Genomic DNA, 25,943 nt, shown 5'->3' with positions numbered 1-25,943 from the left:
GCCATTTTTTCTCAAACACTGATCATGAAAGCAGAACCTAAAACCCAACCAGTCCTTTTCTGAATCAATATTCTGGGCACAACAGCGCAATAATGTCACTTAAGGGGTTACAGTTTTTAAGAGCATCTCTAGCCCTTACATTGCTACTTGGTTATTTCAGTCTTTTTAAAATGAAAAAAAAAAAAAAACAAAAACAAAAAATGCAGTTTTGTGGTGTTTCTTAGGATACTGGCTTGGTAGTATACAGTCAGATGGCTACTCCCACATTAGAGACAGGGTGGTATTTTCAGCTTTTCTGGCAATTTTTTATTGTTTTATTTCCTTATGCTCTTTCTGTTGATTTCCTATCTGTCAGTGTTTCACCTCAGAGAGATTAACTGAAATTTTAGACTCCATTGAAGCTTCTTTGTCCTCTTCCACATGACACATTAGCTGAATATTGACAAACAAAAAAGGGTAACTAGCAACAAAGTGGCCCTAGAGCCCACACTGCTGATGCAAATTTCTTCAAATCATGAGCTATAAACCTCATTATGCTTGATGTTTGTGCAAATGTGCCTGGCTCTTTGTGCACAGTTGTAAAAAGCTGCTAAATGAAGAAACGTGATATTGATTTTTCTCTCTTTTCCCACAATTGGATATTTATGATGCAAGCAACACCTAAAATACATAGACTTTCTTGAAGAGCCTTGAAGAGGCTGCACAGTCAGCAGAATTCCAAAGTTCAGCTACAAAGGTCAGGAAGACACATAGAAAAAGGAAGAAATATGTCCTGAGAGTACAACCACTTTGGAGAAGAACAAGCAGTTTATTCTGCAAGAGAGGTCACAATTTTGATTTCTTTGCAGTGCCCCAAAGCAGCAGATGAAAACATGGACGTGGTAAACAAGAATGCTGAGCTTTTGTTTAACACCAATTTCTGTACAGCCTAACTTCTAGAGTGCAGTTTGCTCATGTATGTACCTCACAGAATTTTTGCAAGGATGAAATCTTTGCAAGGATTAATCTTTAAATCTGTGTTTTGAAAAGATCTGCATATCATATGTAGAATAACAGCTAGAGTTAAGGTCACTTGATAACTTGCCAAGCAATAGGAATTAAAAGATAAACTGTTGTGTAATTATCTTATGCTGCATTTAGAAAAATTCTCTCTTATTATCCTGGGATAAAACCTGCATATAATTTGTCATGAATTGAAAAACACGCAAGTATTGAAAATAAATATATTTTAGACAGTTCCACAGTTACACAAACAACAGTCACAACTTATTCTTTGATTCCATTTGATGTTCCACCACACTGCAAACACGTATGTCATTTCATGTTGTGGCAGTGTGATGGGTATCCTGGACATGAGCCAAATTCAGCATTGATGTTAAGGCACAACCTGGCACAAGCCAGGCATGATATGTACAGCTGCTGCCACAGGGATGGAGTTCATTGTGTTAAACTGGGAATGTGCCAGGTTTACACCTTTCTGCTCAGTCTGTGCAGTTCTGCTCCTCTACGTAATTCATTACTGCTGTCTTCTTGAATGTAACCATTGAATCAAAGAGAAAAGTAAAAAAGTGACAGTATAGATAACAAGTTTGCCACAAAACACAACTTTTTAATAGCTCTGAGGGGCTACTTTTCAGCTGTGGCTCTGAGGTCAGAACTGCTCAGCTCTCCCTGTTTTAAGCTCTGAGAAAAGACAAAGACCTTCAAAAAGAGCAGTATGTTGAGTCCGTTAAAAGAGACAGGCGTTGGTATGAAGACACAAGCAGAGAAACAGGCTTGCCACAGTGGAAAAGGAGCATGTTCTCACTGGGAACTCTGTGCATCCTCGGTGACCTCCACTTTTCAACGTGAGACCATAATGGCTCCTTGGGGTGGAGGATTTTTTTTCAAGTCACTTCTTTTACTTATTACCAGTGGCTTCCCAACAGCTTGTAGGGTCCAACTCCCAGGGTTGGATGGGCTGCAAATGTTAGGACACCCACAAAAAAACCCAGCTCTTCATGCATGACAAACGTGTAGCCCAGGAAATAAAAAGTCTGCAGTCTGGAAGCCCCCATTAGGGAAAACTCCAAGAAGAGATCAGTTGTAAGGCAAACCTAGTAACAAAAGCAAGAACAACCAGGGATTTGTGTAAGTGGAAAGAATGGCATGACAGCAGTGAGGACTACTTGGCACTAAGAGAAAATAAACACTTAAACTACATTTATACTTGGAAGTAACACTATGACCAACCATGGCATCAAGCTGCATCAGGAGTAGTTCAGATTGGACATTAGAAAAAAGTTCTTCACAGAGATAGCGGTTGACCCCTGGAACAAACTCCCCAGGGAAGTGATCACAGCACCAAGCCTGTCAGAGATCAAGGAGCATCTGGATGATACTTCTAGTAATAACATTTAGATTTAGGTGGTCCTGTGAGGAAGTAGGACCTTATGGATCGCTGACAACTCAAGATATTCTGTGATTCGAACAATTAATGAGGCTAACCAGCTGCTGTTTATCTAGTCCATAACTAAATTTACTCTTCCATGTCCTACCAGTTCTTCCAAGCCACTTCCAGAAAAGCAAGAGAGAGTGTTAGTCAATCACATCATTTGGTAGGGAAATGCACAGTCCTGTCTGTGTATAATCTCCACATCACAAGAACAGCAAAACACTCTCCCATCTTATCTGCAGACCAAAGTCTGACATTAGTCCCATGCTGGCCTGGGCCCTCGAAGCTCCCACTGGATTCCCAGGGGTTTTCTGCCTGAGAGATGATTGATTAATCCCCATCCATCTAACAGAAGGTCACCAGCTCACTCCATGTTCTCATGAATACTGTGCAATCACAGGATTCAATTTAAAGTTTCTAAGGACAAGCAATTGGCTCCTCAGACACTGATCTACGAAACAGTAGGGTGTTCAGCTACAGAATAAAGGAGAAGCTGAAGAGGGCATTTTAGGAACCTATTACTAATGAGTGAACCATCTGTCTGTCTTCTTTGTGAAAATTGGCTATTAATTCTGACATTTTATTTTCCCCACACAGTTTTTCTGTTGATGACCTTATTATTTTAGAGTAATGTAATCTAATTTTAATGTTAGTACTTGTCAGTACTGCTAGTACTTGTCAGAATTATTTTAAAAAGCAATAATGATAACTGTAGCTATCTTAGCGAACAGAAAAATAAAAATGTATGATGCCTCTGAGAAAAAAGGTGCAAGTCTCACCACAAACAAGACTCACTGGTGATAATTATACTCATTATTCAGAAAGAAAACCATGGCCAGCTGTGAAATGAGTGACCAACACTGAATTTTTTGTATGGGATCATTCTTCCATCACAAATGAAAAAGGATGCTGAATACAAAAAACAAAAAACAAAAAAAAAAAAAAAAAAAAAAAAAAAACACACCCCAAAAAACCAACCAACCAACCAACCAAAAAACCCTCACTGTTGGCAAAAGCTTAACATAAATACATAAACTAAGATGGACTCTCCCTGGTCTGCCTTACCCAATTTATGTCTCTCAAAGGAATGTGTCCATTTCAGGACTGCAGACTGTCCTTGAATGCCTCTAAATGTGACCACCATTTTAGCAGAAATGTAAGAAGAGGATACAGAGACTAATCAAGTTGTCCATCCATCTTCTGGTATCACATCTCTGCTGCAGACACCTCCAGCTGTTTCACAGAAATAGGCAAAAAGCCTCATGGTAAGTTAATAGGGATAGTCTTCCGAACCAGGTAGTCTCCTCGTTATTCTTACCAGCTATAGATTTGTTATAGACCTCAGTTTTGAAATTTTGTGGTCCTATCAGGACTTTCCTTCACAGTTGTTTTTTGGGGCCCTTTGGCCAGTTTCCAAGCAGTCCTATTACAATCCTAACTCTGAACATCTAGGCATTGTCTAGGCACTTGTAGTAAACAAGAGTATTCCAAAATGTAAAACATCCTGAGTAGACCAAATTTTAAAATGACATCTGAGCTCATGTCAGTGGTTATTTTCCCTTTTATCTCTTGTTTCAAATCAGCGAGTATGGGCCAATTGACACCTCAAAAATGAAGTCACAGGGAAGGCAGTTTCTTTGGATGGGCAGGTAGAACTTGATAGTATTTCTTCAACCACTTTTTGACACTCATTTTAGTCTCAGCTGACCCTGCACTTCTTTGTGCATGGTTTTATGACAGGTGAAGAACACTGCATTGTGACTCACATTTTAACTTTGGTGAGAAAAGCATTTACCCCAAATGAACACTTTGCTAAGGGGCTTTGTCAGCAGCAGCATTTTCTGATATTCAAACTGAAGTTTGCCAGACTTAGGGAGTGAAAGGAGAGATTTATTGAGAAAGGACTGATACATCCCGCTACCATGAAGGTCTTGCAAGAACACACAACTCATAATTTCATGTGACCCCTCTTTCTTCAGCCTGATGTCATTCCCATCAGCCTTTGAGATGGCTCTGACATGCAACAAAAAGAGGGATAATGAGCCCTGAGCTAGAACACACCAACATCTTTGGGGTGCACACCAGCTGCCAGAGATCAGCAGCAGAATAACAGAATAACTGCAAAATGTACAAATCAAGGTGGTACAAGAGCTGTATCTCTTTTAATGATTTTTCTTTAATGAGTGCCATCCTAAGAAGAAGTTGGTCATGTCTGGCTTGCACAATGTGCTAAAGCACTGCATAAAGGTAATTGTAAGCAAAATCTTTTTTAAATCAATCAATAGTAGACATACAAAAAAGGAACTCTTAAGGGCAATCAAACTGGAACAAACTTCTCTTCTGATGGTAGATAGATTGAGGATTCCTGCTTATCTGGTGGTTTATCTAAATCACCTTGAGTATGTCCAGCGGTCTCTAAAGGCACTGTGGACAAACAGCTCCAAGCAAAGCTGCTTCACTAAAAGGGGACGTCAAAAATCATGTTGTTAGCATTCATCTGTTTCTCATTACTCCAACACAATATTAAATCTGAACAGATCTGGAAAATTGTGCCTCCTACACAGACATTTTTTCCTCCTTATTGTCTTTCCAAGTCCTAAAAATGCAGTTGAAGGCGTGAACAGCTGCAGTACTGGAAGTTACAAATGAGCTGCTTATACAGTAGTGATGCTGGAATAACCAGAGCATGGTGCTACGCTTTTTTCAAGAGGAAGAATTTCAAGAGTAAACTGGTAAAGCAGATTTTCCTGCTCTTCTAAGAAAAGTGGCTGCTCCAGGGCCATGCGTTCATCAAACAACAAGACATATATTTCTGGTTTTACAATCTAGTAGAAGATGCTGAAGGCCTAAAACCTCCACAAAACTCAGAGTATGTCTCAATGCCTCTAATCTGAGTTTTTCCTTCTGGGAACATTAAAAACATGATAATTTCGTTTATTTTTATTTGTATTAAGTGATGAACCCAAGTATAATTGATGGCATTGTGACATGGGGAGGAAGACTTAAGAGAGCCTACTGGCATCCACTGCCAGATTGCTCATTTTATTTGGTCTGAGAGTAACTGACCTGGGAATATAAATGCTATTGTAATAAAAAAACTACACCTCAAAAAATGAAAAAAACCTAAAGAACAAAAAATAAGGGTACAAGATTGTCTGACTGAAGGCTTTATCACAAGAAGCATACAGACCTGGAGAGGATCAGAGGAATGACAAGGGGTGGAGGAACCCAAGTGACTGAATCAGTGAAATCAGAGCATGACAAAGGATATTATTATACTCCCTAGAATGAAACCCATGAAGAGCTGAGTGGAAGAAACTTTCTTCTTGGACTTCCATGCAAAATATGAGGATTACTGCCTAAAGGGACATAGGGCTAACTATGGAATGTAGGAGGAAGCAAATTTGGGAATGGTGTAAAATTTATCCAGTTGGCAGTTTGTCACTCTAGAAAATGTTGTATTTTGCAGATCTGGGTAAAGTGGGCAGAGAAATAAAATTAGGGAGAGAGATGGTGCAACTAGACAGTCCTTACACTTATTTTCTTTTTCTAGTTGGCATTGCTTATATATCTCCATGCATGTGCCCACAAAGTCATAAAGTACATAACATCTGTATGTCCTATATACCATATATCTGCATATTTTATTTATAAGGCTGAATAAAACAGCACAGATGCTTCTACTTATTGGTTACAGTCTTTACTATCTGTGTTCAATTTCACTTCAGCATCTCTTTTTGACATTAATGGGCTGTAGTCAGGCTCACCTATTCCATGCTCACACTGAGCAAAAGACCGCACCATGTAAGTTTCCAGGAAAAAGAATTTGTTCAGAGAAAAAGGATGAATGGGAATTGCATTCCTGTTTCCAAAACTGGAAATCCCATTCTGAAGCTTCTGACGTTCTGGACAGGAACACAACAAAACCTAAGATTACTTCAAGCCACGAATGTCAGCTTTCAGAGGGACTGCAAATTGTTCCAATGGTTAAGAAAATACACAGCTTCAAATGACTGATTGGATCCCTCTTCATATAATTCACCAGTATAGTCAGAACTTGTAGAATCACACGAAGTTAACCCATTCTGGCTTGAAATTACACTTTCAGTGCAGAGCACCAGGTGCAAATGGAAAATGTCTGGAACAGCCTCTACCAGAATGTAAAAAGCAACTGAACAGAAGACAAAAAACATGTTTTTTTCTTTTTAGATCTCATTACCACTGTGCAGGAGGCCAGCATGAAACTTCTTGGTTTGCAGAGGTACGTCATCATCACTAAATTAAGAGAGTCTTAAGAACAATGCTGCAGCCATGTTACAGCAGAAAACTGGAAGCAAAGAGACTGCAAAGGTTGCTTGTCTTTTCACAGGTGGCAATATCTTCTCCTGACTCATGCATATGTAGGAGACCTGCCCACAGTCTAAGTCTATGCAGGAGCTTTTCAGTAAGACCTTATTACAATCTCTTCCAGTCCATGCCCATAAACAAGTTTGTCTTCCTGGCACAAGTCTTCTACATTATATTTATGCTCCACTGCATGTCTCAGGAAAACACTAGAGGGTTTATCAGTGCTAAAATTTCAGATATACTACAGCCAATGATTCAGAAAATTACACATTATCTTTTAAAACAGTTAATGTAAGCCTCACTTTTAAACTGTACATTCTTTATGACAGAGAACTTGTCTTCTGCCTTTCCTGTGAAGTATTTGGGATATTTTTGGGCCTCATAAAATTACAATAACACCCTCACAATCAAGGTAATGAAACTTGGCATTTTATAATGGCGTCTCTTATAGAAAAAATGTTTCAGAAAAGTTTCGACATGCCTGCCTTAACTAGAAGTTTTAATTAAAACCAAAAAATGTTTCTAGTTTGACACTTCTTGATTTCACCCCTTTCTACTTTTAAACAGGTTTTCACTTTAAATCAGACTTTAAGAGGAAAAAATGGCTTCAAGTTTAAACCTTCTAAGTCTTTACTTTCAACTCTCCCTTATGACAAAAATACCATGGAAATAATGCAAATGTCAGCCTCCTTGCCATAGGTCAGAACCAGAAAAATGTGAAAGTCTTCAGTTTTTATATAATACTCCTTCTGTCTGCTACATACATTAACATTTACAATGGAAAATGTTGAAGACCTCCCACCTCCAGTTGTTCAAGAATTTCTTGTTTAGTATCCATGGCAGACTATAGCAGATTTGCTGGAATACGCACCTCTGCATCCCCAGATGAATGCTCTGTGTGTTTGCAAAGGTCTATGAGATGGGCATGCCAGAAAGCCAAGCCTGTTAGCAGCTCCAGACAGCTCTCCCTGGAGTTTCTGTGTGCCTCTAATACACACGTCAGTAATCATCCAGAGAAGACCACATGTACTTTCTCTGCACACAGGCAGAATCTGTGCAGTGGATCAAAAGAGCCTTGAGGTTGGTGTCAGTAATTTCCTGCTATTCCATATCCTTTAATATTGGCTCAAAGGAATAGCCTCTAAGGAAGTTCAAACCTTCAATTTTTCTGCCTTTCTCAACATTTTGGTAAAGAACTCCCCTATCACCTTTTGCATCTATCAGTTCAATTCCTGCAGAACACAATGAACGTGAGTCAGAAGTACACACACAAAGCATACCAAAATCCTGAGGAGCAACAAAATTGCATCTCACCACTAACCTGATGAATCTTTGCAAATCAGCGATTAAACCCCCTTTATCTGACCAGACTCAAATGGATTTGTGTGATGGGAGGGACGTACTTTCTTCTCAGGTAGATTTCAACTTCCAGATCATTCATGGCATCACCTATCCTATGACATGTGCGAGGGCTTCTAAATCAGTCCTACCCCCAAAGATGGCCACAAGGCTGATTTCAAGACATTGTTCCCAAGTCCCCATCTAGTACTAAGAGAAGTGTTTCCTGCCTGGACTTGGGGCTGTTTTGGGTGCAAACAGCAATGCTGCTCCAAGCCTGGTGCTGCTAGGCTAACAGAGCAGTCCTTCAGGAAGGTCAGCATTAGAAGAAGGGCACGATGAATGCCACCTTTGCAGGGATGGGTGCATAGCTGCTTCCCAGGGGTGCCACACATTTTGGGCTCAGGGGTGGCTTTGGGCCACAGGGTGACTCCCCGTTTCCAACCCACCAAGTGTGCAGTCCCACACAGGCACCATCCCAGTGAACGTGGGCAAGGACTCTGGCTCCCAGCATGAGCAGGAACATGTGTGTAGGCACTGAGAGGTGGGAAAGTAGCTCAGTTGCATCTCCTGAATGCTATAAAATATATTTTTAAAAATCTCCTGGGTTGAACTTTCCCAGCAGTGCTGAGGTGGCATGGGAGTAGTTCTTGTCCTCATCTCAGCTCCTCAGCAGTGGCACCAACCTGCACACACAGCACCTGGCCTGTCAAATTCCTTCCTTCTAATTCAGCACTTGGTCTGTAGAATTCCTTCCTTCCTTCCAATTCCCACATGCATGAGAAAAACTCCTATGCCCTGCTCATACTTACTGCTCCTGTTTTTCTGCAATGTATTGATGAATGTAAAAGGGGAACCAATAGATTTTATATAACTCCTGTCCAAAGGATGTGAAATCTTGGAGGACATTTTGGTTCACATGTTTCAGTGAACAAAGAAAAGGACTACACAAATTCCTGCATGGAGTTTGACCCCTAGCTAGATTCACCTTCTCCAATCCTAGCACAAAAAGCGATGCCCAACAGGCTGTGCTGAGCTGTGCCCCACCAAGTCTCTCCCTTCATGCCCTGGAGAAGGAGGCTGCCTGAGTCTGGCATGGAGTAGCAGCTCTTCCCCTGCACAAACCCAGAGCCCAAATCCCCCAACAATGCTGCAGCCCACAAGTGACTACAGATCGGTTATGCAGCTGTTCCTCTCACATACCTACCCACACAAATCCTGGTGCTCCAACTTTGCTGGGAAGGCGCAGAGCACCACTAAATCCTATTTTATTACAGTCAGGATTAAGCTTGCTCATCCATGATGGCAGTGCAAACCTTGCTAAAAAGACTTCTTAAAACCATGCACCATCTAAAAACTGGACTCTGAGATTTCTTAGAAAATCTGTAATTTTTTTTTCTTCATTTGCCTTTGGGAGAAAATATTACAAGCAAAGGGCTTCCAGTTGAATTACTGAGTAGATGCTGATCTGGCAATTTCCTTTAAAAAAAGTCCATAAGTAAGAAGCAAGATGATATAGCCTACTGTAATGTATTTGGTCAGAGAAAAATTGCACGAGCAACTGCATTATTAGGATGGACTATTTTTAATTAAAGTTCCTGAGGAGAAGATAGACATCAGCTAAGAAAAGCCACCCATGTCTGGAAGCTATATTGAGAACAAAAAAATGAAAAACCGGAACACATACAGAAATGGACATTTGACATTTGAATGAGGATTTCTAATAGCTCAGAGGAAGGAAGAATATGAAACTGGAGTTTCAATTTAGGGCCAAATCAGATATAATCCCTTCTGTTAGGGATTTGGGGCTGTGAAGCTTCTCAACTTCAATGAGTATGCTTTTAGCAAGGTTATACATGTCAGACTGAGAGACACCTGCATGTTCCCTTTGGGAAGCAAACCAGGGATGATCACTGACAGTGCCTGAAAGAAGAAGGTCCTGCAGGAAATCTCTTCAAGCTAATGGGACACCAGGTAAATCTCAAATTCAATGTGTACTTAAATTCTAAATCAAGTGTTGCCTTCATTCCTAAAACTGGTGGTAATATTTGCACTTGTATGACAGGTCTGCTTGCTCACTTTATACAGATGCATGCCTAGTCTCCTTTGAGTCTTCCTAAATCCTTGCCCTTCAGTGATAATCATGTAGCAGTGAGATTCACAGACTGGTGACTTCTTTACGCTGTCTACCCAACAAGTTATTCTGTAATAGCTTCTGCCTCCAGCAACTCTCTGTGCCAGTATAAAAGTCACTTTGTCTTAGACTGGGGAAGCAAAGTCAGCAGCCAAAACACTTTTCCTACAGTAAACACCAAGAAGAAATGATGGGGGTTTAAAGATTGCTGTTAAGAGCTGTGATTTGGAGGGCAGCCAGTGAAAGGATACCCAACACAGACAGTAACTCTTTAGGCACACACATATATTACAATTCTAATCAGAAAAACGAAATAAAATACAAAGTTGCTTTCAAACATATTTCTGAAGATACTACTGTAGTAGCAGTTACAGAATAAGAACTCATTGCATAGTAGTTAGGCCTTGAAGCCCAATGGCCATCCCTACTCAAGAGATCAGGAATAAACAGACAAAAGGTAGTATATGTTTTAAACAATCCTGTGCCTCGCTTTCTCCCATCAGTACACCTGGAGTAAATCACACAGATAAAATAACTCCATGATGTAATTTCCTGAAATTACAGTGAGGGTTTCTGACTAAAAACATTTAGATAGCCCCAAACACACTACTAAATGTCAGTAAACACTGAAATGCCTTCTTTTCATTTTTATGATTATGAAAGAGCTACTAGTACTTGAGGCAGTTATACTGGCTAAAAATTTGTTTAAGATTACTCAAAATCCTTGCATATACAACAGCACTGCACATTAATGAATTTTTTCTCAAGGACTCTTTTCTTTCTTGTACCTGTATTAGTAACAAGTGATACTTTAAATTAATTTTTAGCTTAGTCTTTTCGTCTTTTCTTTATTTATCTTTTCTCACTACTGTTTAAATCCCCCTGGAACTCAGTGAAGACTGTCCCCAGGCTCGATGGCATATGCAGCGAATCCGCCTTGCCTGAAACGAGTCTCAGGCTGACATTTGACAGGGCTCCCTGGATGTGGCTCACTAGCAGTTTGTATGTGGCTACTCCCTGCCACACCCAAATATGAAAACAAGGCGTCAGTCACTGTTTACAACACTGCAAGAAATGCTGTAAACATAATGAGATCATCACAGGAAATTCACATGGTAAAAAACCAGGGAATTAATAATACAAACGGAGGAATACTTCCAAGCAAACAGACTTCATGCAAAATAAAAAAAGAGGAACGGTGTTTCCAACCTCTGCTGCACCAAAGAGGAAAACCCAATTGCAAATTAAAATCAGAGTGCTTGTATTTCATTTAGGTTAGAAAGGAAATTCTGTCTGCCCTCTGATAGCTGTTTGTGCCAGCCAAAAGCGAATTTATGGCATAATTGAAATGACATTCTTTTTCTGCTACTCTCTTGCTTCAGATGAGCATCATTATGATGAAGCAATTTATCATGCTTTATATCTGAAAGAGCTGTTCTCTTTCCACAATCCAACCCTTTGTACCATCACTTGCTAAAAATCCGGGCATTATAATTTCCTTTCTCCTTCTGCTTCTCTTTCATGAAAACTCTGCTGACAATTGTGAGACAAAATACAGAGCATGCACATGATCTCAGATAACTATTAAATCCTCTGAGAATTAAGACATACTTTCACTGCCATAGGTGAATTTTCACTTTGAGTCTTTAGCTCCAGTGTCCCTCATCCAAGAAATGCTCCAAAGAAGAGCAGAAGAGAGACAGCCACCTGCAGCTGGTGTATCTGTAAGTAGGCAAGCAGCTGCCCCAGGTGCACAGCAGATCAGGTGTCTGCTCTGCAGGAGGAATATTTGTACACGTAACTTCACAAAGAAAGGAAAGGAGACATGTTCTTTTCCATTCCTCCTGGCAGATGAATGAATTATCCCCTATCAAAGGCAGAAGATTGGTTGGCCGGTGCCCTCAGATGTGCAGTTGCAAGAGGCTACCTCTGCTTATCATAGCAGAGAGCAGCCGACCCAATGCCAAGGAATACAGTCTGTCAGCAGAACCTTTTTGTTACTGCTGTTTACAAACAAACCTCATTCCATGCTGAGATTTCAGCACTGGCAATCAAAAGTTACACTAAACAGATTTACCTTGAAGGTTTGCTTGATCAAACAGCAAGCCCCAGATGCTGCTTTAAACACCATTTGCAAGAACAGAAATACCTTTTAAACTTTTAACTGCTCAACCTCACCTAGTGCAGACTTTAGTTCATTACCTGTTGCCACAATGCTGAACTGACAGTTTGGAGTTGACAAAATGCTACTACATAAGGGGAAAAGGGATGTGTGTTTGCTGGATCCCACACCCTATGGGCAGAAGTAGGCACTCTACCACAAGACTCTAATAAAATGATTTTTTAGCTAACTTTTGAGAGTATCCACAGTTGCAAGATACTGAAGCTTTCAGATTTTATTTGGCTGCAGCCAAAATACTTCATTAAACCTCAGGCACTTGTTTGCTGTAGGATATCAAACCAAAATATTGGGTGCTTTGATGCATACGTATTAGTCTAAAGGATTAATTAGGTCTTCAAGAATAATCAACAATTTGAGAAAGAAAAAAATCTCTTTGCCTGGATATAGCCACTGTTACTTGTGAAGGCTTGACTTGATCTCACCACACAGCCAGCTTCTCTTTAAAAACTGCACACAGAAATCAGACCTTTGACTCCTCTCAAGGTCCAATTCCCCTACCTCAAATCCCTTGTAAATTATTAAGTATTGTAATCAATTTCTCCCATATTTAAAAATTCCTATGGACTGAATGCTAAACTCCTAGAAAGCTTAACATGGACATATTTTTCCCTACCTGGGCAGTAATGGGATATTTTACTTTTTGTTTCATCATCTCACTCCCCAAGGCTGTGTTTGTAACACACACTCAGCCATGATAAAAAAAATACCTGTAATTAAAGAATGAAAACAAAGTAAAAAGCCAGAGTTATTACCCCATGAGGTTAAAAAAAAAAAAAAAAAAGAAAAAAAGAAAGAAACACAGGTAGATATGATCATTACAACATTTTGACATCTGCTCACTTCTGGTCAAATTCTCCATCTCCTATCACAAAGGAAGACAAGTTGTCACTGCTATGCATGTCATACTGGCAGAGACTGACTACCTGGCTATAATAGTTAGGAGTGCTGTCAAAAAAATCCCTAAATGCACAGTCACTAATAATTTCCTTGTGGTACATTTTTCATTTGAAAATAATAGTCAGTACTTTAATGGAGAAAATAGAAGCTCAATAAATCCTTAATGATGCTGAGTCTCTTTTATGCAAGCAATTTTACGTGGCAAAAACAATTCTTGGAAATGTCAACCTGCCAATCTGGTTTAAGGTTTTAAACCTTTATTATGAATTTGAGAGGTAGACTAGAAATATTTCTGTTAATGGCTTTGTTTGAAATGTCTTGATTATGGATAATCAGGTATGAGCAGTAGATTTTTGCAACACAAGAAGCTCCTGAATAGAAAATTAAAGCTAAATCAACATTATCCTAAGGATTTCTATTTCTCATTCCCCATCACAAGGTTCCAAGCAGTTACTGCCACATCCTCCTCACCCAGCAGGTCTCCATATGAAACAGAAGTAAAATGAGCCTTTGGTGGTGGGCTATTTATCCAAACTATTTCCTCTCCTGAATGCCCAAGAGGAAATCTCATATTCTTCCCCTTCTCCTCTCTGAGCTGCCAAGAAAAACCCAACTCCAGCACCTCAGAGCAAGAGCTAGAGGGTCCAAGTGAGAAAGTGAGAAACCAAATCAGTTGCAGACCAGGAAAGGGAAGAAAAAATGGTTTAGATTTTAAAGCTCAGATTATAACATGACAAGAACTCTAATTAGTGCTCTTGTCCCCTTCAATTATGTTGGCTGATGACCCGGAGTAAAGGTGCCAGGATCCAGTCAACACCCACATTTAAAACCAGTTAACAGACTGTCAGGTTTAGTTGTGAAAGTGCCTTTATTAGTAACTGGTTTTAGGGAATCCTGGAAAGCACTGTCAGTCTTTATACACTGAGAATTGCATGCTGGTTGTTTGAGGAAACTGAAGCCTTCAGAAAGGCTTTCTTTTTTCCCCTCTCTCTTGGTTTGTATTCACAGTGAAAAATCAGGTAGTGTAGTAGCATGACAAACATCTTTCTTTCAATACCAGACTCTTTGAAGAAGCATGGTACTTCTTGTGGAGCATTACGTTGTGGATACCTGCGGTATATTGTATCCAAAGCCTTCCTCTTGCTCTTACTTTTAAGGAAAGCACCCATGAAGACACAAAGCATGTGTGAAATGTCCATATCCAAACTGCTCAACCCCCAAAGGCTCCCTCTCCCTTCCCTTTGACTAAGAAAATCACTGTCAAAAATTTTCTCCTGATCTTGTAGCACAGAAACAACAATGCTCTAGTTCTCCACAGTGTTTATTCATACCAACTCAGAAGGACAGCAATTCATGCAATGTTTCTTTTTTTCCAACATCCTGAGAGCACAAAACCATGTTCAATGAAAGGCAGCTGCAGGAGTGCCAATGGCTCATCTTCCTCTGCAGAACTACAAGAACTCTTTCTATTTTTTTCATTCTCCCCCCAAATGAATACACAATTTCTTACATATGGTTATTTTTGTAACAGTTGTGTCCAAGAGAAGCAAGAGACATATCTGAATTTGTGTTATTTAAATTACAGTCTCCTCTATGGCTGTGTGAACTGGTGGACTATTCACTCAAACAAAACTGAACAGATGCAAAACTTTACCCAAGGATAAAGTTTACTGTAGGATAAAAACAACCCTGACTTTAATATTCACTGACATATTGTTTTCCATTTTGTTTGGTTTTTTGCACTTACTACAGTCAGGCCCAGAATGGAAGTGACAAATTATCCCACCACAGGAATGTTCTCACAGTATTTTCAGGGAGATTTAGAGCAGGTGGAACCATAAATAGCAGAAAAATCTTCCTGTTTAAAGATTTTTTTTTTTCTTTGCCTGAAGTCCTGACCTAGGGGAGCAGCTTCTGGCAGCAGCTGTAAAGTAACTTTCCAAGTAGTGTAGCTCAACCCTCAGCACCAGAGACTGCTGTCCCAAGGTGTGTCTGAAGTCCTGCACATCTCAGCTGTCCCTAACCTCAAGGGCTGTTTTGCATGTACTGGAGAATTTTGTGTTCAACTTAGCATTCGTATCTGAAAAATGCTGAGGAAAAACCTAAGGTGAAGAAGAAAAGGAAGGAACAGAAGATGAGACAATCCCACCAAGGAGGAGCCTGTAGAAGGGGAGAGAGGAAAGCTGATCTGTTTACCATGGGAGGAGATGGAGGACACCAAAAGGGATTTTTTTTTTTTAAGGAAACCCAACCCAAATTTCTTTTTCCTTTCTCTTGTGAAGGTAATCCAGAAACTGTAGTCACATACCCTGACAGTTCACCACAACAGTGGAGAACATAGTAGCTATCATTCTACAATTTTGATAGATAATGGTGAAGGTAAAACAATCAGTGTTTTTAATACAATGGTCAAGGAAGCTCCTTCCCACAAGTGACTCCCTGAAATGCACCAGCTAGAACTGCCCATATGAGGCCAGGTAGCTGCCATGTGAGTGCGGGCACTCCAGGGTGATGGCATCTGCCTCCCCGGTAATGCTGATCACTGCGGCGTGGGTAACGCAGCTTTGGTAGCTTCACACGCTGAGAGGGAGACGAAGGGACGAGAGGACACTTTGTTTGTGAGTCCAAGAGTTTTTTATTCCCCCATGTGTGGTAGGAACAAAATCTCTCAGAGTGATGCCATAACAAAAATGCCGGAGAACAAAGGGTTACAGCAGATTAAATAGGGGGTGGGCGGACAGGGGTGGAAACCTGTCTTGCCCAATGGGGACAAATGAGATAGGGTTTCACAACCAATGGTGACACAACAGAGGTGGGCACAGCATTCTGGGACAAATAGAAAGCCTAAGGTGGGGTGATTGATACATGAACTTTCATGAAGAAGCTGGGAGTGGTGGGAGTGGTTACATGATTGACACCTGACAGGGAGTGAACAAACCTTGACTGACAGAACCAAATAAGGAGAAAACCAGGAGAAGTGAGAAGATTGACGGTGAACTGTGGATCCGAGCCGTGGGAAATCTCCGGGTAAACAACTTGGAGCAAACCACTGTGAGGGAAAGGTAGGGGTGTACAAGGAACATACCTAACTAACATTAATTAAACTTCTGACTAAATCAACCCAAACCACAAAAATTCCCATCCTTTCACATCCTTATAAGTCATGTAGGACCTACATTTCAGTTCCTCTCCAAAGTAGTATGGGAACCTTCCCCTGTAATTGCCCATAGTTTATGATACCTATGGCAGTATGCACCACAACTTCTGGTTTGGGAATAATCAACAAATCAGTAAATTAATCATAAAAGACACACGAGAATGGCAATGGAAAAGCAGAAAGATTCCTCTAGAAAGGAGGACTTTGGGAAGGACTAACCTGTCAGCCTCACCTGTGTGCCTGGGAAGACCATGGAACAGATCCTCCCAGAAGCTATGCTAAGGCACATGGAGGACAGGGAAGTGATTTGAGACATCCAGCACAGCTTCACCAAGGGCAAGTCCTGCCTGAGCAACATGATGGTCTTCCACTGACTCCATCAGCGGGCAAGGGAAGAGCTAACAGATGTCATCTGTACTTCTGTAAGGCCTTTGATATGGTCCCCCACAATATCCTTCTATCTAAAATGGAGAGATATAGATTGTTGGATGGACTGCTTTGTGAATGAGGCATTGGTTGGATGGTCACAATCAGATGGTAGTGGTCAATGGCTCAATGTCCAGATGGAAGGGCTCTGGAGAGACCTTATGGCAGCCTTTTACAATTAAAGGGTCTTATTAGAACAATGAGAACAGGCTTTTTAGTAAGGCCTGTTGCAATAGGACAAGGTGTAAAGGTTTTAAACTAGTAGAAACCAATCTAGATTTAGATTAGACATAAGGAAGCAATTTTTTATGATGAGGGTGGTGAAACAATGAAACAGATTGCCCAGTGTCCTGGGGTGACTTTATGATGCTTGTGTCCCCAGTCATCTGTCCTGCTTATGCTGGATATTAAGTTCTGCACCTCTAAGACTGGTTCCAAAAACAAAGGTGGGGGGAGAAAAAGTGTGGAGTTTGTTTGCAGAAACTGCACTTGCTCCTCCACATTCCTTCTCACGGACTGTGTTGTCTGCAGCATGGACAGTGGGAGAGAGCTCTCCTTTGCTTTTAGCTAGTTTTTTAGTTAGCTGAGGCCAGATGTTTTTTTGGAACTGTTCAGTTATTGCTCAGTCTGGGAACACCAGGACTATCGTCCAGGGGTCCCCCAAGCTGCACTGCAGCCGGGACACCAGACACAAGCCCCAGAGAGACTGAGAGAAAGCCAAGGTCACACCCATGAAAAGGACTCTCTCTCTGATCCACAGAAGGACTTTTCTGAATTTGCCATCTCTTCAGAACAACAAGAGGTTACACTGTTTAATACTATTCATTTTTTCAGGTTTGCGAGTACTTTGCTTGTTAAATAAACAAATTTTTCCACTTTTCTCCAAGGAAATCTTTCCCAAACTGGTGAAGGGGAGGGGCTGCTTGAATTTGCTTTCTAGAGGGACCCCATTCAGAGGTTTCCTCCCAAATTTGCCCTGAACCAGGACACCCTGAGAGGTGGTAAATGCCCCATTCCTAGAAACATTCAGGGTCAGACGAGGCTCTGAACAACCTGACCTAGTTGAAAATGTCCCTGTTCATTGAAGGTGGGTTGGACTAGATGACATTTAAAGACCCCTCTATTCTATGGGTTCTATGAAGGACCAGATTCTTGCAAACTGAAAGAAGAGATGAACAAAACAAATCCTCAATTATTTTTTACAGAAAAATATATGAAAAACATTAATGAGAAAAACAATTTAAAGGTTTTCAGATTTGCATCTGCCTTAGAACTGTTTTATCATATCATTTAATAACTTTATTCTGTCCTCCACCCCTTCAAAGTCTTTTGTTTTATTTAACACCACTGAACTCAGGGATGGGAATTTATGCTGAACTCCACACGCAGTGACAATGAGGTGAGCTGCCTTCACCAATCTCTGCACAAGACCCACTTTCTCTTGGCACAGCTGACTGAGGGAAGAGCACGCTGAAGAGATTGGACTGTAACTATTTTGGAGTGATCCCTGAGAAAGAGGCCTTAAATAGACCAATACGTACATCTGTCAGTCTCAGATGGATCGTTGTGCTTCTTCTGCCCACGTAGGCATTATGCTGATGTCCCTAAATACCAGCGCAGCTTACCCTCCCCAGCAGTGGCAAGGATTTCTTGCCACTGCCCCAGCAGTGGCTACTATTGATGGAGCAAGACCTAAAATCTGGGTAGTAATATCTAGTAATTTTTGTATTTGTTTTGGCTAGAGCTTCCATCTTGTGACAAAATATACAGTTCAGAAAAAGGAAACAGAGAAATCTCAAGCAGTGTACCCAGTAAGGGCAGACTGTACCATTTTTCTAGAATGAATGAGCCACCATGATGGGCACTTAAGAAAATTCAGGCTTTCTCACACCAAGGCACACCAAATCCAAACCCAAATCAAGTGAAGGCTTTGCCATGCCTCCTCCCACAGAACAGATACTGTCTCCTCACCAGGCATTTTTCAGCAGGCTGAGTGTCGGAACAGGGTGAAAAAACATCCTAACCTTGCAGCGAGCTCCCAGCTGATATAACTGCTGGCAAAACCAATGGGGGTGTGGGGATCACTCCTGTGGGGATGAGAAAGAGGCTGAAATGCTGCACACACCACTGCTTTAGCATGGATTGGGTTTGCAAAGAGAGCAAGATAGGTGAAAATATCCTCATCTGTGGCCCAAAGAAGCAGGTTGTTTACCTAGAGCAGCAAAACGTTGCTGATTACAAATTGCTTGAGGAGTCACAACTGCGTCATTCCACCTCTTTACCACTTAAATCCTTTTCCTGACCTACTTGCACCAGCTGACTCCATTTTTCCCTTTCAGAGGAATGGAGAATTTCTTGACAGATCCAGGCAATGTGTGGCACTCTGCCGAGCTGGGCTGCGTTTCAGCCAGCAAGGCTTTGGGCAGTGGAGCCAGGCTTACCTGCACAGTGCCAGGCATGGAGAATGAGGAAATTCCAGTGTTATAGCATGTGGCAATAGAAAACTTGCCAAGATGGTCAGATCTTTGCCCCTCATTCATCCTCTGACAGCTTGAGTAGTGCAATGTTAATAATTCATAAGTTATCTGTGCAATAAGTTACGTTCTCCTTTTAAAAATAGAGCTAGAGAAGCAAGTCTAAATAATTAATTTCAGAAGAAAAATAATCATGTAACCCTTTCAAAGGAGGACAAAAATCAATAGCTCTGACTTTTTTTCACCTTGCTAAGCATTTCCGGAAAATACCGTCCCCATGGATGACAATGCTGCGGTGTGACGCATTCCTAAGTGCAGCATCATCACAACAAAAACCACAGGCAATTTGGAAAATTTGTTTAGAATCTATGCATCTCACAAAGCTCCTCTTCTCACCCTGACAGACTGTCTCTCCCTCTTTTCCATCCTGCTACCCAGCGCTCCAGATGCTGGGATGAAATTACCGGTGATGTGAGATGAAAACATCTCACAGCTGGCGCCTGCTCACTGGGAGCCAGCCAAAGGGCAGGGAAGCTGTGCCTCCTAGGAGTGGTGGCACAGAGCTGGCCAGCAATGCCAGCTCTGCACTGAGCACCAAATGAAGGGAGCTTCTTTACAGGTTTACACACCGTTTCTCCTTCAGCTGGAACTCCCTGATAGGCACAAGGCTACATTCACTTGGGGTCTGTGCTGGCTCCTCTGAGCCCTGGGAGAAAGCAGGGAGGGCAGGGCATGAGATATCTCTGAATCTACAATGCCCTGGTATCCACCTCCACCCCAAACACTGCATGACACTTCCCACAAGAACAGTTGCCAGATGGTTGCTGATCTGAATTAGTTTCACGGGAGAGTGGAACGGCAAGGGATATACCTAATCAACTTCGGCATGTATTTAGCTGTGGATATTCCAGCTTTAAATCACAGCCTTTGTTCACAGAAACAGCAGAAAGCTGTGACAGTTTACTTCTCCTGAAACAAAGTCTTGTCCACACCTTGGCAAGGAAAACAAAGGGTACTGTCTTCACCAAGGACTTATGCCCCAGTTGAAACACGATTTAGAATATGGAGAGCATGCACTTTTTTTTCCCCCCAGAACAGCATTTGAAGGATTTGTTACCAATGTTTTGCAAGGCTTTGCTGAAGAAAACCTTTAATTATATTAGGATATATTAAGGGAAAGAATGAAAAGAAAAGAAGGTATTTTTCAAATGAAAATATCAGAGACTACAGTTTGTTTGCACTGTCACTGCTGAAGCCCATGTGACAGACAGCAGGATTATTTTTGGTAACTGGGTGGAGGATGGGGAGACTAATACACTGTTTGAACTTCTCCATGCCAGTCTCTGCTATTGAAAAAGTTACCAAAATACTTCTGCTATGTAGTAAGAAAAATGCATTATCAATGCACAGAGAAATTTCATTAATCATAAAAAGAAGGTTTCCTTGTAACTAACCGGTATCTAGACAGTCATGCAGCTATGGTAGGTCATTTTTCCTGCTGTAAATGCCATCACTTAAACATAATTACTCCATATGCAAAGGCCAGTTGTGGTTCTTCAAAGTATTTGGGAGTTATGAAGGGGGTGAGTCAGCAGAAGCCCATGCCTGGGATGAGAAACTCAGGCTGAGCAACAGAAAAGCAGGGATTTTGCATGAGACAGATCTCTGGATCTGATCAGCAGAATCACTGTTACTTTACCTCTTTACCTCAAAATAACTCACATCAAAAATTACAATAGGATTTGGAAGTAGTGTCAGATGATAGGTGGCCAGTCTGGACAAATAGCAAATACCTAGAAAATAAAGACTAATGAGAGCTTGGTGGCAACTTACTTGGCAAATCATAAATCTTAATTTCAGATGCAGATACTGCTCAGGGAGGGGCATTTATAACATAAGAGACCGACACAAAATATTTGGAAAATTTGAGGGGTCCTTTGGTTTAAAGATATTTTTAAATTTCTAAAAAGAAACGTGGACAGTGCATTAGAAGACGTATAATACAATTACTTTTAAAAAAATCATGCTACTGAGTTTGCTTCTTAACTACTGTGTTTTTTTGAGTCCAGAGAGATCCATTCCCATGCATTGCCTCCTACCAAGAAGGAGCAGACCCTTTCACTCTCTGCACAGTTCCTGAAATGCCATAACAAGTATAAATCATTCACTGTGGGTAGGTACCAATTTATTATTTATCACAGTGAAAAAAAGATATTGGAGACAAAATGGTGCTGTGGTAAAACTTTCATTCAATTAATGGGTTTAGTTATGATTATTACATAGGACTTCATTACTTAAAACTGTCACAAGCACTAAATTCTAGACAGGGTTATTCAGTCAACATAGTGTTCTTGCCTAGTCCTTTTAGTATTACTTGAATCCTGCTCTGTTTCTCATAAATTTCCCTTCAGGGAAACTCACTGATAGCTAAAAAAATGTAATGTATTACAGAAATCAAGCAATTTTCACAGTATATCCCTACTTCTGTGAGTAAATTTCATTTGAAAAATGTCTGGAAAACATTACATGCCACTTAAATAAATATGTATAAATTCCTAGCTAATGAAAACATAGGGTTATGTTTTATGCAAACAAGTGTGTTTTCACAAAAAATAATTTCTTTAGCACTTGTGTACCACTTTGCACCAGATCTGTATTTATATCAGAGCAAAAAGAGGGAAATGTGATTTCAGCTTGGAATAATCACACTTTACACACATGCAGCATGTATTTTGCTCTACTTACTAGGTTCATGGCAAAGAAAATCACTGTCACACTCAGCTCTAGATTTCACACACAGCAGCCTCCAGAATTCATTTTGCTATGTAATGCTTATAGAGCTGAATTCTTCTAGGAGCAAAATGCACTCCACCTCTATTGATGTTAAACAGAGTCCAGCACTTGCACTTTGGAGCAAAACTTGTCTCAAAATAATATACCTGGAAGACTTTTCAACTTATCTTGTATATTTATATATTTTTTATAAGCTTCTGAATGTAGGTTTTCACTCTGTTATAAAAATATTTTAACAGAAAATTTTCTTTGACTGTTAAAAGCAGAAGTTCTTGAACAGTACCTCAAAAATAGGATGCTGCAGGGGTGGAGCAGAGAGTAAACTTGGGCATTACACCATCCAAAGCAAGTAAAACTCTTGGATGAAAGAGCATTTATAGAAGTCACTGTCCTAAAAAGCCCACAGGTAACCTGGGAAAGCCCATTTACAGTAGGTGCTGGTTCTCATCTCAGTCTGTGTCCTGAAGAGACATGTTGGAGGCAGAACTATGGGCCAGAGGACTTGTACTTCTTCCCTCTTAAGCAGAAATGAATGGAAACAGGATTTCTTGCCTTTTGCCTCTACCCTTATTTGTAAAAACACCAGTGAACGTGAGCTGCAGCCATAGCCCTCCATCAGCTGGAAGTGGTTTCCTGAGTGAAGATGCCCAGGGAACAGCACTTGGGTCTCTGACAGTCCCAATAACCTAAAGGACTTGAAGCATTTCAGCTGAAGTTAGGAGCTGGCCAGGAAAACTTCAGTGTCACATGGGAGGCTGCTGCTACAGCAGAGGTCCTTGCAAGACAGAGAGCAACACCTTCGGTTGCTCCCCCTCTGGTCCTTCTGCTTTCGGTGGCTGTAAGAACCACTGTCACCTGCTCAGTACGGCCGACACACAACCAGTAAATTTCCCCAGTTACACAATTCTCATTCATTTCTTGCTACCCCATTTCACAGTACTCACATCAAATCTTTCAGCAGCTGCTGCCCCTGACCTTATTCCTCCCCTCTCTTTGTCTGGTCTGATGGGGCTGCCCATCCCCAGCAGTGTCAGCGCTGCCACAGCTCTGCCTCGTTCTCTACCCTGGCTCACCACACCAAACCCAGACAAAGGGAAAAATACACATTTAGCAGCTGCAAACAAGCAACCAACTCATTCTCCTCAGGGGGAACAGGAGCTGGTCCTGTGCTATCTCAGTGCTTTTCTTCAATAACTAGCAAAAATAGTTTGTTCTTCCCTAGGTATGGAGCTTTCAGAGACAGGATTACTCTGAAAGGTATTGCTTGCAGGGGAATTAATTATCGCTGTACATAAAGGCACCCAACACTTGCCAAGCATGATTTCCTAGTTGCTTACACTTAGACTAAAAATAGATCATCCTTCTGCGAAGTATCTTTCCTGAGAAAGTATAAGGAAGAAGTTCCTTAAAGATGCCCTGGTGGCTCCAAGGAAATGAAGTTTGGGGTGAATTAGATGTCGAGTGTAGATGTTGAAAAAAGAAAATCCATTTGCTATTGTTAAGCCTTTGAGAAAAGTTCTGATTTGTAGATGCTCAGAAGAGAATTGGTAAGGGCTTTGCACTGCTGCAAAGGAAAGGTAACTTTGGGGAAAAATTGTTCTGAATGCTTTCTGGTTGATTGATTGAGAAAAATTCTTAATACACATCAATATTTCTCACGAGGTGCATTAGGATATTAGGAAGGGGGAAATGACAGCTGCAGGGATGTTGCTGAGGTAATTTGTTAGTGATGGAGTCATTTTTTTCCTCTCCTGGCAGCCTGCTGACTCAAATGGCAATGTTAATAACCCAGACAACAGGAGGAAAAAGCAAGCAAGCCTTGGCAGGGATATGTGTTCTTAGCAAATCTGTGAGGCCACACTGCCTTTGCTTCCAAAGCTCTAAGGAGGAAGCAGCTTTGTTAAGTCACAGAAAATCCTAGCAAATTCCTAGAAGGGACAGCTCTCACAAACATCCAGCATATGCTACAAAGAAGTGTTCACAGCAGTAGGAAAACTCTGCAGCTCTGATGGAGAATGCCACAGGAAAAGGTATCAGAGGGTGGCCCAAAACCAGTTGAAATGTTCACAGTAAAAAAGACAGAAAGGGGAGATTTGAAAAATGAAAACTGAAAAAGTAGGTGAATGTAATCATGGAAAAAAAATCAATGAACCACAGTGCTTCAGCAGACAGAGAAGACTGCCGCAAAAAAAACCATGCTACAGTCAGTAAAGTTAAAAAACATTCAGTGAGAAAACATTATTAGCCAGTGAAAGAAATATCTTCAAAAGAATCAGTGACAGTATTTCAGGCAAGAGTAGCAGATGATGAACAGTGATAAATTAGTAAAATCTGAAAAAAAATTAGGAAGTATTATGGGACAGGAAAGAACTATATTATCTTTTGGCTAAGAGAATTGAAAGCAAAAAAGCAAAAAAGGAAGTACAGTGGCATGAGTAAGCAAAGTGAATGCCAGGATACTGATGAAGACATTCAGAGAAGAATGATGTCTAACTGGAAGACAGAATTGGACAAAATTCACAAGCATTCTTTAAACATCCTTATCAACTCATATCTTAGCTCAAAACACAGGAAATGCAGCAAAAGGCTGGAGGGATGAAGCATGTCTATGAAAAAAAAAAAGAAAAAGACAAAGGGAAAGAAGGAGGTGGCATCCTGAAAACCTGCAAGTGACTCACCAGTTATCTGAGAGCTTCTCAATCAAACAATGGAAATCAGAATATTTTATTGATGGGGAGCATTTGGCAGAGGCCAGAACAGAAAAAGGGCCTAGATGCTGTTTTAATAGATTATGCAAAAGCTTCTGAAGGCGTGTAATGGAATGGGAATCCAGAAGCACCTGGGACTTGGGAGGGAAGTGCATTAGCAGCAATTCACAGGAGGAGAGGAGAGGAGAGGAGAGGAGAGGAGAGGAGAGGAGAGGAGAGGAGAGGAGAGGAGAGGAGAGGAGAGGAGAGGAGAGGAGAGGAGAGGAGAGGAGAGGAGAGGAGAGGAGAGGAGAGGAGAGGAGAGGAGAGGAGAGGAGAGGAGAGGAGAGGAGAGGAGAGGAGAGGAGAGGAGAGGAGAGGAGAGGAGAGGAGAGGAGAGGAGAGGAGAGGAGAGGAGAGGAGAGGAGAGGAGAGGAGAGGAGAGGAGAGGAGAGGAGAGGAGAGGAGAGGAGAGGAGAGGAGAGGAGAGGAGAGGACTCTGAAGGATTATTTTCACAGTAAGACACATTGAGAAATATTATTTAGTGAAAAGAGAGGAAAGTCTCTCTCATATGCGCTTAATAAAACAACTTGAAATTACATGGTCAGTAGGAGGCAAAAAAAAATCCCAGTTAAAACTGTAAGGCTTCTTTCCTAAGGAAATAAAAATTTTATTTAGATAGAACAAGCCTATATACCCAAGAAGTCCTGTTGAAAACATCACAGGGGATCAAAACAGGTATTGGTGCAAAAAAAAATATAACAGCACTAAACATGATAAATGTTAGAAATTCTTTAAAAGATTACGATAAACACCAAAGGTGGCTTTCAAGAAAGAGTGCTTTCAGAGACATGTACAATTCCTAAAGGTATTTCAGCATGCAAAATACATTAAAGATAATCAACATATATACCATCTACTGCAGTGAGAAATGGGACTCTAGGGAATTGTACGGCACGCCAAAGCAGAAGCGAGCACTGAATTAAGCAATAAATATGAACATAGATGGGAGAAAACCTTTCTGTTGATCCAATGATAGAGAATAGTCAAGGATATTACAGAGAACGAGCATA

The 25,943-nt window shown here is 40.9% G+C and overlaps 1 protein-coding gene and 1 long non-coding RNA gene across 12 annotated transcripts in view; both read right to left on the bottom strand.

The window, feature by feature from the left end:
* MTCL1 (microtubule crosslinking factor 1) overlaps nucleotides 1–25,943 on the bottom strand; it is a 104,759-nt gene that overhangs the window by 62,312 nt on the left and 16,504 nt on the right. The gene's annotated exons all lie outside the window — the stretch shown is intronic.
* Nucleotides 20,523–21,326, bottom strand: LOC137478694 (uncharacterized). Its single transcript, XR_011001753.1, has 2 exons — nucleotides 21,112–21,326; nucleotides 20,523–20,994 (listed from the first exon to the last, which is right to left on the bottom strand). It is a non-coding gene; the product is annotated as an uncharacterized lncRNA (long non-coding RNA).

This window comes from Anomalospiza imberbis, chromosome 1, assembly GCF_031753505.1.
Source record: "Anomalospiza imberbis isolate Cuckoo-Finch-1a 21T00152 chromosome 1, ASM3175350v1, whole genome shotgun sequence".
In the NCBI taxonomy this organism is placed as follows: Eukaryota; Metazoa; Chordata; class Aves; order Passeriformes; family Viduidae; genus Anomalospiza; species Anomalospiza imberbis.
This window is presented reverse-complemented; position numbering and strand designations above follow the sequence as displayed.